General features: G+C 44.4%; 1 protein-coding gene across 2 annotated transcripts in view; it reads right to left on the bottom strand.

Annotated features, from left to right (window-relative positions):
• The window catches only part of THSD4 (thrombospondin type 1 domain containing 4), a 595,914-nt gene that overhangs the window by 571,196 nt on the left and 7,634 nt on the right, over window positions 1–17,084 (bottom strand). The window lies entirely within an intron of this gene.

The raw sequence follows: 17,084 nt of genomic DNA, 5'->3' as shown, positions 1-17,084 counted from the left end.
TGTTGGCAGTGAATTGGTACCAACCACCATCGGTTGATACCACAGACTCCAAGCTCATAGCCAAACTGGCATTAGGCTAACCTGCATTGAAAATTTAGCCCCATCTATTGAAGGCTACTTAACCACAGGAAAGTCATTCTGCCTCTGTGTTTGGGTTTCCTCAGTGTACAACTGCCCTTCTTGTGCTCCTCGATGTAACCGTTTCCTTTGAGTGAGAGGTGGACAGCAAGGGGTGGGGGCTGTGGTTGAGGGTGGGGCTGGGACCAGAGTTAACCTCAGAAGTGGGTAAAAACACTAACAAACAAAGAAATTACATACGGACACATGCTACAACATAGGTGAACTTTGAAAACATCATCCTAAGTAAAAGAAGCCAGCCACAAAGATCAAAGATTGTATGATTCCATTTGTAGCAATTGTCCAGAATAAGCATATCTACAGAGACAGAAAGTACATTAGTGGTTGCCACCATCTGGTGGTTGGATGGGGCTCATGGGAGGGTACAATGTTTCCTCCTGGGGTGACAAAAATGTTTTAATATTAGATTGTGGTGATGGCTGCACAGCCCTGTGAATATATTAAAAGCCACTGAATTATACACTTATAAGTTGGTGAAGTATGGTATATGAATTATACCACAATAAAACTTTTAAAATACTGCATAAAAACTACTCAAAGTAGTTGTGACAATTAAGTGAGTGGACATTGGCCCAGTGCCTGGCACAGAGTTGCACTCAATAAAAAGTAGCTCTGATGATACTCATGCAAGAAGAGGTGAAGCGACGCTTAAAATGTGTTATCACAATAACCTCAGGAAGCTAACACTCCCTCCCCTACTTTATTCAGAATCCTTCACTAAACAGAATTTCTAAACATTTCAAGTGATCCAACAGTTTCAAACTTTATGAAAGCCCAGAATGGGAGGTTTGGTTGAAATGTGATGGAAGTTGGGAAGTAAAATCATGGCCCAGCCTCCTCTCCTCCCACACCTCTTTTCAGAGAAAGACAAATAAATGAGCAAGATTTCCAGGTGTGCCAAGGGGTCCTCTCTAATGAAGCCAGTTTTCCAAAATCACTGGTTTCCAAATTCTTCCTAGGACTTGACATTTCCTTTTCACAAGAAAGGGAGGATGAGAAGGTAAGTTATAAGCACTTAAGAAAAGACAGTCGTGAGAATCAGAAAATTCCATTTACAGGAGAAAATAATCAAGGTTTTAAAAGTTACCACTAGTCCTTTCTGAGGGTTAATAAGAAAGTAGAGCCTCTTAACCATAATCACCCCTAATTAGCCATCAGCAACTCATGAAATTACTCATGGTCCTGAAGACCCTTAAATTCTTGGGTCTCAGCCAGAAGTTGAGATCCACCAGGAAGAAAGCCAACAAGTGCAAAATGGAACAGTTAAAACTACTCTGAATCCGGTCTTGCTCTTGGCTGGGGAGCATGTATGTGCAAAGACAGGATTTAACTTGGGAGTCAGATGAAATCTTTGTCATCCTCCTGATGACAATCAACTAATCAGTAATATTTATTCAGTGTGTGGAGTCCTCAGGTCCTCTCCAAGGGATTAAAGAGAAGAATGAGTCAATGCAGGGTCTCACTTTACAATCTAGCTTAGGTAGGTGAGGTTTAGGGAATGGAATTATCTGGGGGTAAGTGATGTTATTCAGAACAGCATAGAATAAATGTTGTTATACGGAGACCCTAAGTACTAATCAAGCCAGTTCATTCAACACAAGGAGACTCACTGTAGAGGGTTGGCGGGGCAACAGCAAGGATGGTGGGACTTAAGATCAGCCCTTAGCCTATGCAGGTGACCAGTGAACAACTTAGAGCAGTTGGTAAGTGTACACACTGCAATCTGAAAGGCCTGGGTCTGAGACGAGCACCCCCACTTACTAACCCAGTGACCTTTGGCAGTTAACCCTTTGTCTTTCAATTTCTTCATCTGTAAAATGGAGATTCTGTTTGGAACTACTTCATAGAGTTGCTGTATTAATTATTTTTTGAGACTGCAACACATACACACACACACACACACACACACACACACACACACACAGCAGGCACGGTCCCTGCCTTCAAAGAACTTACAGTCTAGATACTAGAGGGCTATATACTTTAAACAAACTGAAACATATTAAGTATAAAAATGACATTGTGATAAGAGCCTCAGAAAGTATACTGGGCAGTGGTCAGAGAAGGACTCTCTGAGGAAGTGACCTTCATGCTGGGGCTTCAGGGGCGAGGAGGAGTCAGCCAGGCGAAGGGGCTGGGGGCCGTCCAGTGAGAGGGGGTCTGGAGTGTAAACTCCTGTGAGGACTGGGAGGAAGACGGAGCCCAGGTGGTGGGAACTTGGCAATCCAAGGAGAATGTGGGGAGATCTGACCCCATATTTACCAGACTATGGTAAATAAATGGTTGAGGGACAAGGGAAAGAAAGGTGTCAAAGATGACTCTCTCCACATTTCTGATGGACGGAGGCAGCCAAAGGAGGTGCCAACAGAGCTTTTCGGTTTTGACAGGAAAGGAAGGGCAATGTTAAGGGTAGAGAGTGTGATATAAAGCAATGTTTCTCAAATCTGACCAGAAGTCAACCAGAAAAACATCTTAAATTACCAAAACAAATTGAAAACTGATTTATAACTGCTGCTGAAACCCATGAACCTTGTCCTCTGTCTGTATTTTGCCTTCAGATATTTGCTGATAAAAAAATGAAGCTACCATGAGTAACATGTCAGTATGAAATATGGTCTCTTTCATCTTTAGCTGATCCTTTTAAAATTTATGTTTTGAATGTATGTTTTATATGCTCACATAATACATTGATAGGCTAAAAAATAACCAAACATATATTAGAGTTATACACTCAAACATATTTTTTTTTGTTAATCCTCTCCTGAGGATATTTTTACATTGATTTTTAGAGAGAGAGGAAGGGAGAGAGAAAGACAGAGAGCGAAAAACATCTGTGAGAGAAACACATTAATTGGTTGCCTTCACACACGCCCCGACCAGGACCAGGGGTCGAGTCTGCAACCCAGGTACATGCTCTCGACCGGTATCAAGCCCTGGGCCTTTCAGTCCACAGGCTGATGCTCTTTCCACTGAGCCAAACCAGCTAGGGCTACATGCAAACATTTTTCACTGATGGGGTGTGCAATCAAAAAGAAATTGGGGCGGCCACTGCTCTAGAATATTTTGGGACCAACTTTTTGTCAGATTTGATGAGTCCATTTTTTCTCCTGACACAGTTGTCCCTGGAGAGTTCCTACCAGCTCTGCCATGTCCTCCGTGTTCACTGTGCCTCCGTGATTAGCACTATGTTAAGCTGGCTCTGCTTCTCAGACTGTGGGTCACCACCCATTAGTCAGTCTACCATGAAATCAACCTTGTGGGTCACACTTTTTTAATGAAATAGAAAAGATTGAAAAGAAGAGCAAACACCAGTGTTTACCACACACAGGAAGGGTGAGTATTTCTTACTGTGGCTGCCAGAAAGGCTAATGCCCTGGCTCTGGAAGCCGGAAGGCAGTGAAGGATTCTGTGGCCTGGGGAATAAAATTGTGAAGACAGGAGAAGCCCTCCCAAAGCCCCCGAAAGGTGGCCGGAGGAGAAGTTAGGATGAGATGGGCAAGAAAGAGCCACTGTAGGTTCTGGAGCAGGGAGGGACCTGATGAAAGTGAGGTCTCCCGAAAATCCACCAGGCAGCATTGCCTGGAGCAGACCAAGGGGACTGAGTCAACAAGCCATCTACGGCGCCGAGCCGCCTTTTGAGGTTTGCTCCTGCTGATTTATAACCCTTCTTGACAGTGAACAAAACATCTAACCATCTAGTTTCTGTTACAGCATATGCTCGCTCGGGGGGTGGAGGCCCCATCTTCTCTCCTTTCCACAGGATCCTACAGGAAGGCTGACCAGTCACCTGATTTGGTTTAAGACAACGTCGCAGTCCCCACACACTGGGTGGAAGTGGCAGGAAGGTTCGAGGCTCACGACAGCAGGGACAGAGAGAGGGGCCACCACAGATCCAGCCCAGGGCAGACAGTGGCTTCCTGGCCCCAGAAGATGCCAGACAATGGTGCTACTCTGCTGCTCCTTACCCACCGCCCCGCCTCTGAGTGTCTCCCTGCCCCTTCTCCTCAGGCCCGACCAGAGCTCCTGGTTTTAGGCCGATTCCGGAAAAGAAGGCTCTACTCAGCCTCCCATGTCTGGGTTCAGAAAGACCTCCTTGAAGCCACATCCCAACTACAGGGCAAGTTCCACCTCCCTCCCGCCCATGCTCTAGCTTCTCCCCCTGGAAGTCGCACAAGGTAAAGCAACCACCCAGACCAACAAGAGCCCTAATCCCAGTGGGAAACAGTGAGTCCCAGCACAAGAATGTGGACCAGAGATTTCAGAGGGAGGCAGTTCCAGACCCCAAATCAGCACCCACTATCACATGGTGAGGGTGAGTCTCAGAACTTGCCCGTCTGTGAAAGCCACCCGGGGGTCCTGACAGACAGGGAGCCTCCACATGGGGCCTGCATCCTGCCCCATCCTCTGTCACCAACACTACCAGCGCATTCTCTGCCATTTACCCAAACTTCCTCACAGTTTGTAGCGCCCCGAAACTGACATTCCAGCTGTCTGTGAACGAAGCACAGGATGGTGGTCCCAGCATCAGAGTGTGTCTAACCCGCCCTTGTGCTGCATTATAAGAAAAGTAGAAGAAGAGTCAGTTATCAACTTTCACTAAGCACCAATAGCTATTTGATCCTTACAGCAAAACTGAAGCCACACGGTGGGCTGAGGGTAGGGCTATGACTGCACACAGACCACCAACACCAGAGTTGGTCTTCTCTTCACTCTGTTAGACTCACTGGCTTCCACCTAGTAAAGAATCATGCATAGCTAGACACTCAATAAGTAAGTGAATGGATGGATGATGGATGAGTAGGTGGGTGCTATCCCATAGATTTGCTGGGAGACAAAACCTTTCAGGAATGACTGTCTATTGTGCCATGAGCATCACCTCGAGCAAAGTAGAGCCAAGATGAGTGATTTAATAACCTACTATTTCAGATAATAATAATAAGGAGGCTGAGGATACTAGCAAAGTCTATGGGTGATTACCGAGCATCAGATGGCAGACATCTGCTAAGTGCTTTACACATAGCAACCCACTTTATTCTCGCAACCCCTGAAGGAGACACCATTGGGAAATGGAGGCACAAAGGAGTTAACTAACTTTTCCAAAGTCACCCAGCTAGTAGTGTGAGAATCAGGATTCAGTCCCAGGTAGTCAGAGCACTTCACCATCCTCCGACTGTCTTCTACCCCATACAAGCAGGGCTACCTTAATGACCAAACACGGGCTGCTGGTGCAGGTCGTTTCCCAGGTGTCATCTTCAGCACTGGTTTGGAGATAAAGAAACATTACAGGCCTCCATGCGTGACATCCTCAAGTCACAACACAGCAGAGTGGCCCGTGACCCGTATTGGGCTGGCCCCAGTCCTCCTGAGGTCGTGGGGTGTTTGTATGTGGGGCAATCAGGTCACCAGTGAATGAACACTCAGTGCCTACTGGGTTAGGCTTCATGCAACACACTCAATATATTGGGAGGGGGGTCCCCTGCCCTTGAGGAGCTTACACTTATATTGAGGCAGACCAATAAACAAACAAAAAAAGTACACAAGTGACTATTTCTTTAACAATGATAAATTACTTCAGACTGAATGCCCAGTGTTTGGTACAGGCAAAGTGGAGCCCCAACATTCCAAGGCAGTAAATAGCACAGCAGACCTTACGGCGAGCATGTCCTTATTTTTGCTACACACTGGTCGCTGCACTACGGACAGTACGTACCAGCTCATCTAACCTCATAACAACTATACGAAGTAGATAACGAGTGCTGTCCCAGGTTACAAAGGAGAAAACTGAGGCACAAAAAGGTTAGTGGATTTTCCCATGTCCCACAGCTAGTAAGTGGTCGCACTGGTGGGCTTCAAAGCCAGGCAGTGTGACTCCAGACCCCATCCTCTGGACCCCGTCCTGGTTGCCTCGTGGGCTTGGAGTTGCCTCCATGGACCAGGCAGGCTTTAGGGATTAGAAGAATGTGAGCTGGCATGTCCGGCACAGGGAATAATAATAGCTGGCTGAGGGATGAGGTTTGGGGAAAAACAAAGGCTTCTGAAACCTTCAAAAGAAAACAAGGGCCCGGCTGGCATGGCTCAGTGGCTTAGCATCGACCAGGATGCTAAACCAGAATGTCATGGATGAATTCCAGGTCGGGGCACATGCCCTAGTTGCGGGCTCGATCCCCACTGGGGGTGTGCAGGAGGCAGCCAATCAATGATTCTCTCTCACTATTGATGTTTCTATCTCTCTCTCCCTCTGCCTTCCTCTCTGAAATCAATAAAAATATTTTTTTAAAATGAGGTTCTCATGTGTTTTGTGAATGGACAAACTCTCTAGTGGAGAGAGAGCACAGTGTGAATGAATAACAGAGGGTAGAGGACCAAGGAGCCACCATCACCCAGTTAGCCGAAGAGGAGCAAGCTGGAAAATGGAACACAGGGGGAGGCTGTCCTGCACTGTCCTGAGGTGGGGTCCATGGAGAAGGATGTGCATGCAGGGTGTCTCTTACTCCCCTCCACTGAGAAGATGTGGGGAATCTGGAGAAAGGACTTTGGCTGGAGAAGGAAGAAGGCTGCCAAGAAGAGCAGGCATATAGAAAGCAAAAGGCAGAAAAAGAGGTGTTCTTATTTCTTGAAGGTACACCCCACTTAAAATGAAATGATTACCCAGAGCAGAAAGAACAGAGGGAGGGATACCCTTTAAATAGTCCCCATGAACACTGTCACGGGCAAATGTGCAGCCAATAATGGAGGGACAAGGCAGGGTAGAAGCTTAAAAGAAAAGGGAGCATCTTCTCTTTTAACAGAACCAAACATGCTGTGCATATGCTTGTCTCTCACTGGACAGGAAGCTTCTCAAGGCAAGGGCTATGTCTTCTCATCTTTACACCGTTACTCAACTGTGCCTGGTGCAGGTGGCCATGCAATGAAAGTCTGATGAATTAATGTGTGGATAGATGGATGGAGGAACGACTAAAGGATGAATGGCATATGTCTCTAGTACTTTCACTTCTTAGAAAGCAGAGTCCATGTCTGATTACTCTCTGTCTGCTATTGCTGATTCAGCGATGTCTACAGCCTTAGCATGTCTTCCATCTGCCCTAGGACCAGATGGAAGACATGCTAAGCCACCTCAGATATGTGCTGCCTCCAGGGAAGGTCCGACAGGAGCCCTCTGGTGGCCAGCATCACTTGCCATAGCCCTTTCAGGAAATTCTGCTCCAGGTAGCAGGGCACTGGGGAAGCTGACATAGGAGCCTCAGGCTGGTCACCTTTCCAGCCTCCTCCTCCTGGGCCTTGGGCGGAAGCCAACCAAACACTCCCTTTGCTCTGGGTCTTTGCTGAACCCCGATGCAGAGCCCATCCCTGTTTCCGGGTCACATTTAAACTCAGCCACAGAGTTTATTTCTTCCCATTGAACCTCCACACCACAAACTCGCTGGTTTGCCCACAGCAACATGAACACCGACAGAGTCTGAATTAAGAAAAAATGTTGAGGAGATCTATTAAAACTCCCATACTTTCAAGCTCACACATTACAGTGGCTTTTGTTACTCATTAAAGGAACACCTGACTTCTTTCTTACCTAGAGAAATTAGGTAATCAGCACAGATTAGTTAAGGACTTCAATACAAATTGCATCATTTCCATGGTCATTAACATTGCTGGAATTTATATTTGTTTTCAGTCTAAAAGGCATTTCCCAGGTAACGAAGGAAAACCTTCAAGGGCAGAAGTATCAGGCAGGTAAGATATTTAAAATAAATGAGCCAGTTTTTCCTGCTTCTGCACAGTTGCTTTTTCCATTTCAAGTGACATGATACCGCGGATCAAAGGGAGACACGCAATGGAGTAAAAGCGCTTTCTCTCCTCCAATATTACTTAGTCATTGATTTACAGCATTTGATAAACCTGGTTGAATTTCTGTACTTCTGTGTAAGTCTCATGTGGAGAATTCCAATTTAGCAATTGTGTATCATGATGATTTATGCTTGTCTTTCCTCCGCGTAACATGGGATTACAAATGAGTAAAGACTCTCTTCAAAGCCTCATTTCTTATGTTCCTGCTGCCGAGAGCAGCGCTGTGGGTGTTCTGCGATGACTGACAGAACTGACATTCATCTCATCTCTCTTAAAGCTGAGTATGTTGTGTTGTCAAGGGGCTGTGCTGCCCAGCCCAGGATTTGAACAGCTGTTTTACTCTTCTGTGTAGGTAACTGCTAACTGTTTCTGAAATTAACATCATTAAGGTCATTCTCTGCTGGACTCCGAAAACACACAAACAAACAGCTGCGATGGGATGCAAGTCCCTCTACCTAGGAATCAAAGCCACTCAGAGACACACTCCCGCCTTCCTCCCACTCAGATTCAACCTCTCCCCACCATCCTCTGCCACAAGCAGTTAGTAACCCCTGGGCTATAGTTATCAAAGGAAACATGATCAGACAACACAGCAAGGGAACCACAGATTTTCTGATGTGCTACCAAGGCCTCTCCAAGATGATGATCCATCTCATTCCCAAAACCTGTATACTCGACAACCACTTTGGTCAAAGGCAGGTGGCCATGGCACTACAGGCAACTTTGGCTCAGGCTAAGCTACCCTCCTTCCTGGTCTACCTTCCCTTTCTTCTGACACAAGGCCCAGGTCCTGCCACCTACAGATGGTTTACTGCCACTCTGGCAAGCACCTGAGTACATCTGTGTGCAGCACACATGAACACACACACACATGTGTGTTAAAAAAGGAAAGTGTTCCAAGTGCACTGACACTAAAAGAACAGCCTCATAGAGTGTAAGTACCACATTCATCTACAAAATAGGTCTAGGTGAGACTTCAGGGCCAGGTGGAACAGAGCTAATGTGGTATTCTTTTAGGAAAACAATTTGTCTACAAAATTATACATGTTTATTGAGAAAACTTTGAAAACTGGAAAAAGATAGATAGGAAAGCTATATTTACTCATAATGTCACAATCCAAATTAAGCACTACGAAACCTTTTGGTGTTCTTCCTTCTGGTCTTTATTCTATACAGAATACTTACACATATTATCAGCATGTTTTACATATATGTCTACATAAACAAAATCACATATACAGTTTTGCATTCTGTTTTTCACTTTAAAACATCAACATCTCATTAGTAATATTCAGAAACATTTTTAATAAGTTCATCCTATGGAAACCAGGTAGTATACCTAATAAATTCCCTTTTTGTTGGAACCTGTGATGAACATCATTGTATAAAATTCTTTATGTGCTCCTCCACTTAGTTCCTTAGGATAGGTTACTAAAAATAAAATCACGAAGCCAAAAGGTATGACTATTTAAGGTCCTTCATACATATGGGTTTTTTCAAAGAGCAAATCCACCTAAAATCCCACATGTAGTGGATGAAATAGACACATTTGCCAATAGTGTTAGCATTATAAAATCCTTCCTAATTTGATACTTAGCTAGGGTAGGCTAACTGCTGCAACAAACCATCCCAGAATTTCAATGGCTTAACACAACAAAAAGTTGTCTGTTCAGTTGACTGTCTAAAGTGGGCTGGCAGGGCCATTCTGGTCCACACAGTCCCGCAGGCATCCATGGACCAAGTCTCTTTTCACCTAGTAGCTCCAGCATTGTCTTGGGCCTCAGAATCCCTGGCTGGTTTTTTCCCATCAATGAACAAACGAGAGAAAAGAGAAATCGTGGCAGGTTGAGCTAGCAGCTTCACTGCTACCACTTGTGTTCCATTACCCAGCTTAGACAGGTTGACATACCTAACTGCGAGAAAGTGGAGAATGTGCTCTGCCTGTATTCCCAGGAGGAAAACTTTGGTGAACACCTCCTGGTACAGGGTGGGCATTCAATGTATTGTTGTAACGGGGGGGGGGGGATAAAGGAAGTCAGTGTACCCTTTTGATTATTAGTAAATTGGAGCAAATTTTTCCTTTTTACTAGTCAAGTTACTGTCTCTTCTTACAACTTCTTTACCAATGTTTCTGCAGTGTTCATAATGTTATGAATTGATTTTTTAAGAGCTCTTTGTAATATTAAGGATACTAACTTTTCTTTTGCCTGAGACTTTTTTTCAGGTTAATTTTTGTCTTTTAATTTTGTTTATAATTTTATGTAAATAAGTTTTTATGTCTTTGAATATATCAGTTATTTTCTTTGTGACTTTTCAGATTAACATCACAGAATTGCAAAGCACAAAAAACTGGGAGATTCTCACCCAACTCTCCAATTTCATTATTTTGTATTCATAATTTACAGGTGAATAAATGATACTCAATGAAATAAAATAAATGCTGCAAGGTTTTGCAACTGATTAAAGGCAAAGTCAGGGTTAGGGATTTTAAAAATTGATTCTGTGTATAATATGTGACAGGCTATGCCAAACACTTTTCAAAGTTTGACTATGATGTATTATTTTAATTGATTCTCAAGACAACAGGAGGTAGATGCTATTGACTTCCCCATTTTACAGAAAAGGAAACTGAGGCTGCAAGCAGTGAAGCAATATGCCTGAATATCCCAGAGTTAGTAAGTGGAAGCCCATGATCTGAACCCAAGCCCACCTGATCACTGGAGCCATGGTGTCACGGCACTACAATGAACGTCCCGCAGGTCTCCTGACACAGACCAAATATACAGCCCCAGAAGGGTGCCGCCCGGGCCCTACCCAGTGGAGATGCTGTGCATGAGGTTGTGTTTGGCCTGTTCACTCCTGGTTGGCTTTGGCCTGGAGTCCAGGATATTTTCTCAGTGTCCCTCTGCACTTGCCAGTCCAGAATGCATCCCGGCTCAGTGTGCCACAGCCACCATAAATCAGCCCGCCACACATGCTGCCCTCGGTGCTTCTGAACATCAAGGGAAAGGATTTGCCTTTTCCTGCTCCGTTCTGCATTGACATTTGAGTTATGTCATTATTTTTTTAAGCCACAGAAATCTAGTCAATGATCTGTAGCAATCACTGCTGTGCAGGGTATGCCAAAAGGCTCCATATATCCTTACAGAAGAAAGCAGGAACTTAGCAAATTAGTCTTACTTCCTTGACACAATTCTGTGATGGGCTTGTATTAGGTAAAGCTGAAATCAGGTGCGGTGATTAACCGATTATAATAATGTGAAACAGACAGCCATCTCATGAATTAGGAAACATTTTCAAGGAAATCAAGAGAGGCAAGTCATTGGGGTCAAAGGTCACCTAGAAGTCGAGGGGAACAATAAAAGGTCGGGTTTAGTAAGAATAAAACTGTTACCATACCCTTTTTCTTGAACTCCATTGTCAATGGCCATGCAAATCTGTTCTCTTCCTGTCTCTTCTGTCTGCCTGGTTAGTATCCCTGTGACCTAACTCCGGATTAGAAAAATGTCAACAATAACCAAGCCTCTCTTCGATTATTATTTCATGCCGAGGCCTCAGAAACCAACATCTCAAGACCTATCCTCTCATTCAAACTGCTTTCCTGTATTTCTAGTTTCCTCCTGCTGGTGGCCCATCCAAGATGAATAATAAAAGGACCAGTTAGTTACCAGCTCCACATCAAGTTCTCCACTTGTTGAGGTTTCCTACTCTGGTGGTGGCATCACCATCCTTCCAGTGACTCAAGCTCAACACGTACCTGGGCTTCTGTGATTCCCCCTCCCCTCTGCCCTAGGTCCAGTCTTTTGCCAACACTCAACTCTTCATTTGCAGTATCTCTCAGAAAAGTCTTTCCTCTCCCTCCATTTCTACCAGCCTCATACAAACCATCATTCAGATCATTACAGTTAGTGTTTCTTTAATTTGCCTATCCACCTCTGTCAAAAATCAGAGGGGCATATTTCTGGCTTCTCTATTCTGTTCCACTGATCTATGTGCCAATTCCTCTGCCAGTACCACATCGCCTTGATTACTGAAGCTCTGTAAGTCTTAAAACTGAGTAGACTGATTCCTCCTACTTTGGTCTTCTTTTTCAGAACTATTTCTGAAGTTTGACTATGATGTATCTTGGTATGGATCTCTTTGGGTTCATCCTCTTTGGAATTCACTAAGCTTCTTGAATCTGTAGGTTTGTGTCTTATCCTAAATTTGGGAAGTTTTCAACAATTATTTCATTGAGTGCTTTTTTTCAATCCCACCCTCTTTCTTCTCCCTTAGGATTTCAAATACAGATTACATTTTGTTACAACCCTACAGGTCCCCGGGACCTGTTCTTTTTTCTTCCCCCAGTCTATTTTCTCTCTGTTGTTCAGATAGGGTAGTTTTTATTGTTATATGTTCAAAATCACTGATTCTTTCCTTTGTCATTTCCATTCTCCTGTTTAGGTCATCCAGTGAGATTTTATTTCAGTTACTGTTTTATTCAGTTCCAAAATTTTCATTTGGTTCTTCTTTATATTTTCTATTTCTTTGCCAAGACTTTCCCTTTTTCTCATTTTTTAAGCATGAATATTGCTCGTTGAAGCATTGTTATGATGCTGCATCAAAATTTTTGTCAGATAGTTCTCACATCTCTGTCTTCTCAGCGTTGGCATCAGCTGATAGTCTCTTTTCATTCAGGTTGAGATCTTCCTGGTTCTTGCTAAGATGTGTGATTTTCAATTAAAACCTGGACATGTTAGGTCAAATGTTATGAGGCTCTGGGTTTGCCTTAAACCTGACAATGCTCCAGCAGGGGGAGGTGGGCCCCACCTCATTATGACCCAGTAGGGATAGAAGTACAGGGTCCCTACTTGACCTCCACTGGCACCAAAGAGGTAAGGGAAACCATCATTACTGTTGAGCAGGGGTGAGAGTTCCAGCTCAAAGTGGTCTCCATTAATACTTCCCCTGGCTGGGAAGGATAGGAGTACCTCATTACTGTGCCTATGGCACCACTGGTGTGGGTGAGGGTGGAGAGAGGGGTCCCAGACCGGGATACACGGCCTTGCTGAGTGATGGTAAGAGTCCTAACTCTCCACAGGCATCCTCTAACCACCAGTGGGGACAGGAGGGATGTCTCAGTGCTGCTGTGGGAGTGAAAATCCAGGCTCCCCACATATCTAACAGAGAAACAGGCTCTCAGAAATGGGCTAGGCTATCACCATTCATTTAGGAATGAAGAATTATGACTCCAGATATGAAGAATAGGTTGCTGCAGGTCAAGTGGCAAGTTAGTGGCAAAGTCATAACTCAATGCCTATGCCCATGGCTCCAGGACCACTTGTCTGTGAACCAAAGAGTCCTAAAGCACAGGAGAAGCCAGCCCCCAACCCAATATGATAACGAAAAATCTGCCAAAACCGGTTTGGCTCAGTGGATAGAGCGTCGGCCTGCGGACTGCAAGGTCCCAGGTTCGATTCCGGTCAAGGGCATGTACCTGGGTTGCGGGCACATCCCCAGTGGGAGGTGTGCAGGAGGCAGCTGATCGATGTTTCTCTCTCATCGATGTTTCTAACTTTCTATCTCTCTCCCTTCCTCTCTGTGAAAAATCAATAAAATATATTAAAGAAAAAAAAGAAAAGAAAAATCTAACCAGCCCAAGGTCAATGGCTGCCTCCCTTCACATCCTGCCAGACCCCAAGGCCAGAAAGCACACAAGGTTATGCACCATCATCCCCTAAACAACACAAACACACGTATACTCAAGACAGACCTTCCATCCAACACACACAGAAAAGCACACTCGTGAGCCAAGAACTACAGCATCACAGTCACCTTCAGGGCTGGTGGTCTTCCATCTGGAGAGGATCCTGGCTTTCCTGCCGTTGGAATCCCTGACACAAAGATCCACCCAGGAGCTGCAGCACTCAGGGCAGCCTGAGGCCAAGCTTCCCCCTCCTGGCTGGAGAGCTGGGTCTGCACACCGCTGGAGGTGTAGGCCTGGCCTCTTGTCTGGCAGCCCTGGCTGCTGGTCTCAGCACAGCACTGCTTATTCTCCCCAAGGGAAAGCTGGTGACCCAGGAGAGGAAACAGCCTTTGTTTTGTTTCCATTTTAAAAGGTTCCACTGACTTTAGGGCACGTGGAAAGAACCAAAGTAACAATTTCAAAGAGGCACAGCTTGTTTTGGAGCTGACCAAAGAGACAGAGTTTCTGGGTGGGGAGTAAAAGAACAAACGTTCATCCTACATGTACCAGTGCCAGACACAAGCCTCGGGGCACCTGCCATGCCCTCCCCTGGCTTTTACAATAAAAATTCCAGGCAGCCAGAACCCAGCTCCAAACCCCTACCACAGGCCATCAGTCTGCTGAGAGTCAGGCAGAGTTGTTAGACTCCAGGATGGTATGAAATAATAAACAGTTTTATGGAACACAATTGAAATTGTGAAATTTAATAAAGTTATTTGATGCCTAAATTTCTAAATAATGTGATTTAAGTTGTTAAATTCATTAAAACCCTTTAACAAATTATAAATTGTGTTGAGGTAATTGCCTGTTGGTTATCTACAGGCTGAGAAATACCCATAATCTTTTGATAGAACTTGTGAATTAAGCTATGTTTTATGAGCTCTGGGACGTCTATGAGTGATTTTGTTGACTATTGGGGTATTTTAATGTTCACTCTTTTTACAATTTAAAACAATTTTCAAATATTATAGTCATCTAGACCAGGGATCAGCAAATCCTGGCCAATGGGCCAAACCTACCCCACTGCCTGTTTTTGTTACATTTTCAAATGGTTGAACAAATATCGAAAGACAAAAACTATTTTATGATGCAAAAATTATATTCAAATTGCAGTGTCCATAAATAAAATGTTGCTAGAATGCAGCACAGCCTATCACTCATGTACTGTCTGTGGCGCTTTTGTGCTCAAAAGACAGAGTTGATTAGTTGCAACAAAGCCCATACAGCACCAAAGCCAAAATACTTACTCTCTGGCCCTTTGCAAAACAAGCCTGCCAACTCCTGATCTAGACAGTCTGTCGAATGATGATACCAGACTAAAGCTCACTGAGATGATAGTGCAGCAGCAACAACAACCAACTTGGCTACTGAGCAAGCCAAGTAACCGTCATGCGATACCAAGTAGGCAATTTATAAGCAAACCCACTGTGCAATGTTAGAGCCATCACCCACAATGTGAAAAGCAACATGAAGGCAAAACTCTGACACATTCTGAGAATGCATCAAGCACAAGTGCTCCCTCTTTACATTTATTCTACAGGGGGTGGGGGATAGTCTGGAATCTGGGTAATGAGAGATCATCTGAATCCTGTGAGGTCTTCAAGAATGCAGCCCTCCCTTAAAACAGAACAGCCTTCTACTTCCTTTTTTCCCCTTGACACCCCAGATTGTTTCCCTCTGTTAAGGTTGGGGGATGGCCCTAACCAGTTTTGCTCAGTGGATAGAGCGTGGGCCCAGGTTCGATTCCAGTCAAGGGCATGTACCTCAGTTGCGGGCTCCTTTCCAGCCTCGGCCCTGGTCGGGTTGCATGCAGGAGGCAGCCAATCAATGTGTCTCTCTCACATTGATATTTCTCTCTGTCTTTCTCTCTCTCTCTCTCTTTCTCTCTCTCTCTCTCTCTCTCTCTCTCAAAAAATTAATTAATTAATTAATTAATTAATTAATTAATTAATTAAAAAATCAATGGAAAAATATCCTCGGGTGAGGATTAAAAAAAAAAAGGTTGGGGGGATAGCTCAAGTTTCTCTGAATTCCCATGAATCTCAGTCTGATGCCATTACTGCATAACGTCAATCACATTCGTTGATCATCCTCTCTGCCTGCCCCTCTAAGGCTGCAGGTCCCCCCAGGCAGAAACACCATCCTCCTTATTTTTAACCTGGATGGACCTTGCAGTACTCATTAAGGCACATAGTAGGTGCTTTGTTTCGTTGTAGGAATGACACTATACATATGCTGTCTTCTCTAAATCCTTCCCTAACTCCTCATTTGTACAGTTCACCACACAAACGAGGAAACAAGCTCAAGGCGGTAGCTGTTCAAGCCACACAGGCAATAATACGCGGCAGAGTCAGGACTGGAATTCACAAAGCAGGGTACCTGATGCCTAGTAGAGGCTCAGAAGTATTGGATGCAAAAGAGAATAGGCGCATAGCGATGCCCATACAGAGCATATACGCACGATCTCAGAAGTTGCCAAGACAGTGAAAGAAGCCAGTCGCAAAAGAGCACGCACTGCATGAACACTGACATAACTTCCTCGTGTGGAACTAAGAAAGGCCCCACCTCACAGCACCTCCTACATCTCTTGCTAGGAGAGGTGCTGAGCTCCTCAGTGTGAGCCTGAGGGAAGAACGGTGCCTACTGAGGAAAAGAAAGGGGAGGCCGAAAACAAGCACCCATTCTGTTTCTGGGAACGCTCACCTGGGCTCCCGGTGCACCTTCCTGCCGAGTTCCTGAGCAGCATGAATGTTAACAGAGAGACTCCTGCTTTTGACCTGGTAATTACATGGCCAAGAGCTGAGTTTTCAAAACAGAATGTGAGATCAGAAGAAGAAGAAAAAACTACAGCATATTGAACATTCATTTTAGTAGCACTAATTTTTTGATCTGGGAAAAACTAGAAACAACTGGATTGCTAACAGTGAGTAGGGAACCCATGATGGAGAAAAATTATGGAAATCGTCATTATGCTTAAAAATGGGAACCCTGACTAGGTCAAGAGTGGGAAATGTTTACACAAAATCATACCAGTACTATGTGGAAAAAGACAAATGTGCACATGCTCAAATTAAAATATAGGCAAGTTTCAAGGAGAAGACAGAGGGATGTAAGCTGTTAGTGTACTATGCATTTATGCGAGGTGGGGAGGGAGGGCAGAAGAAGGAAGAAGAGGAGGAAGGGGGAAAGGAAAAGGGAGGGATGGAGGATGGTTCGGTAACGTTACATATACGGTAAAACTCAGATTAAAAAATAACATAGTTGTGGAGTTATAAAGCATACAGTCTTTCTAGCAAATATCTTAAGAATATTTCACTTTTTGCCCAGAAACATTACGATGCATTAACAGAAGTATTTAAAAATGCACAAAACAGCCTCC

The sequence above is a fragment of the Myotis myotis genome, unplaced genomic scaffold, assembly GCF_014108235.1.
Source record: "Myotis myotis isolate mMyoMyo1 unplaced genomic scaffold, mMyoMyo1.p scaffold_m19_p_1, whole genome shotgun sequence".
In the NCBI taxonomy this organism is placed as follows: domain Eukaryota; kingdom Metazoa; phylum Chordata; class Mammalia; order Chiroptera; family Vespertilionidae; genus Myotis; species Myotis myotis.
Note: the sequence above shows the minus strand (reverse complement) of the source record. Positions and strands in the feature narration are given on the sequence as shown.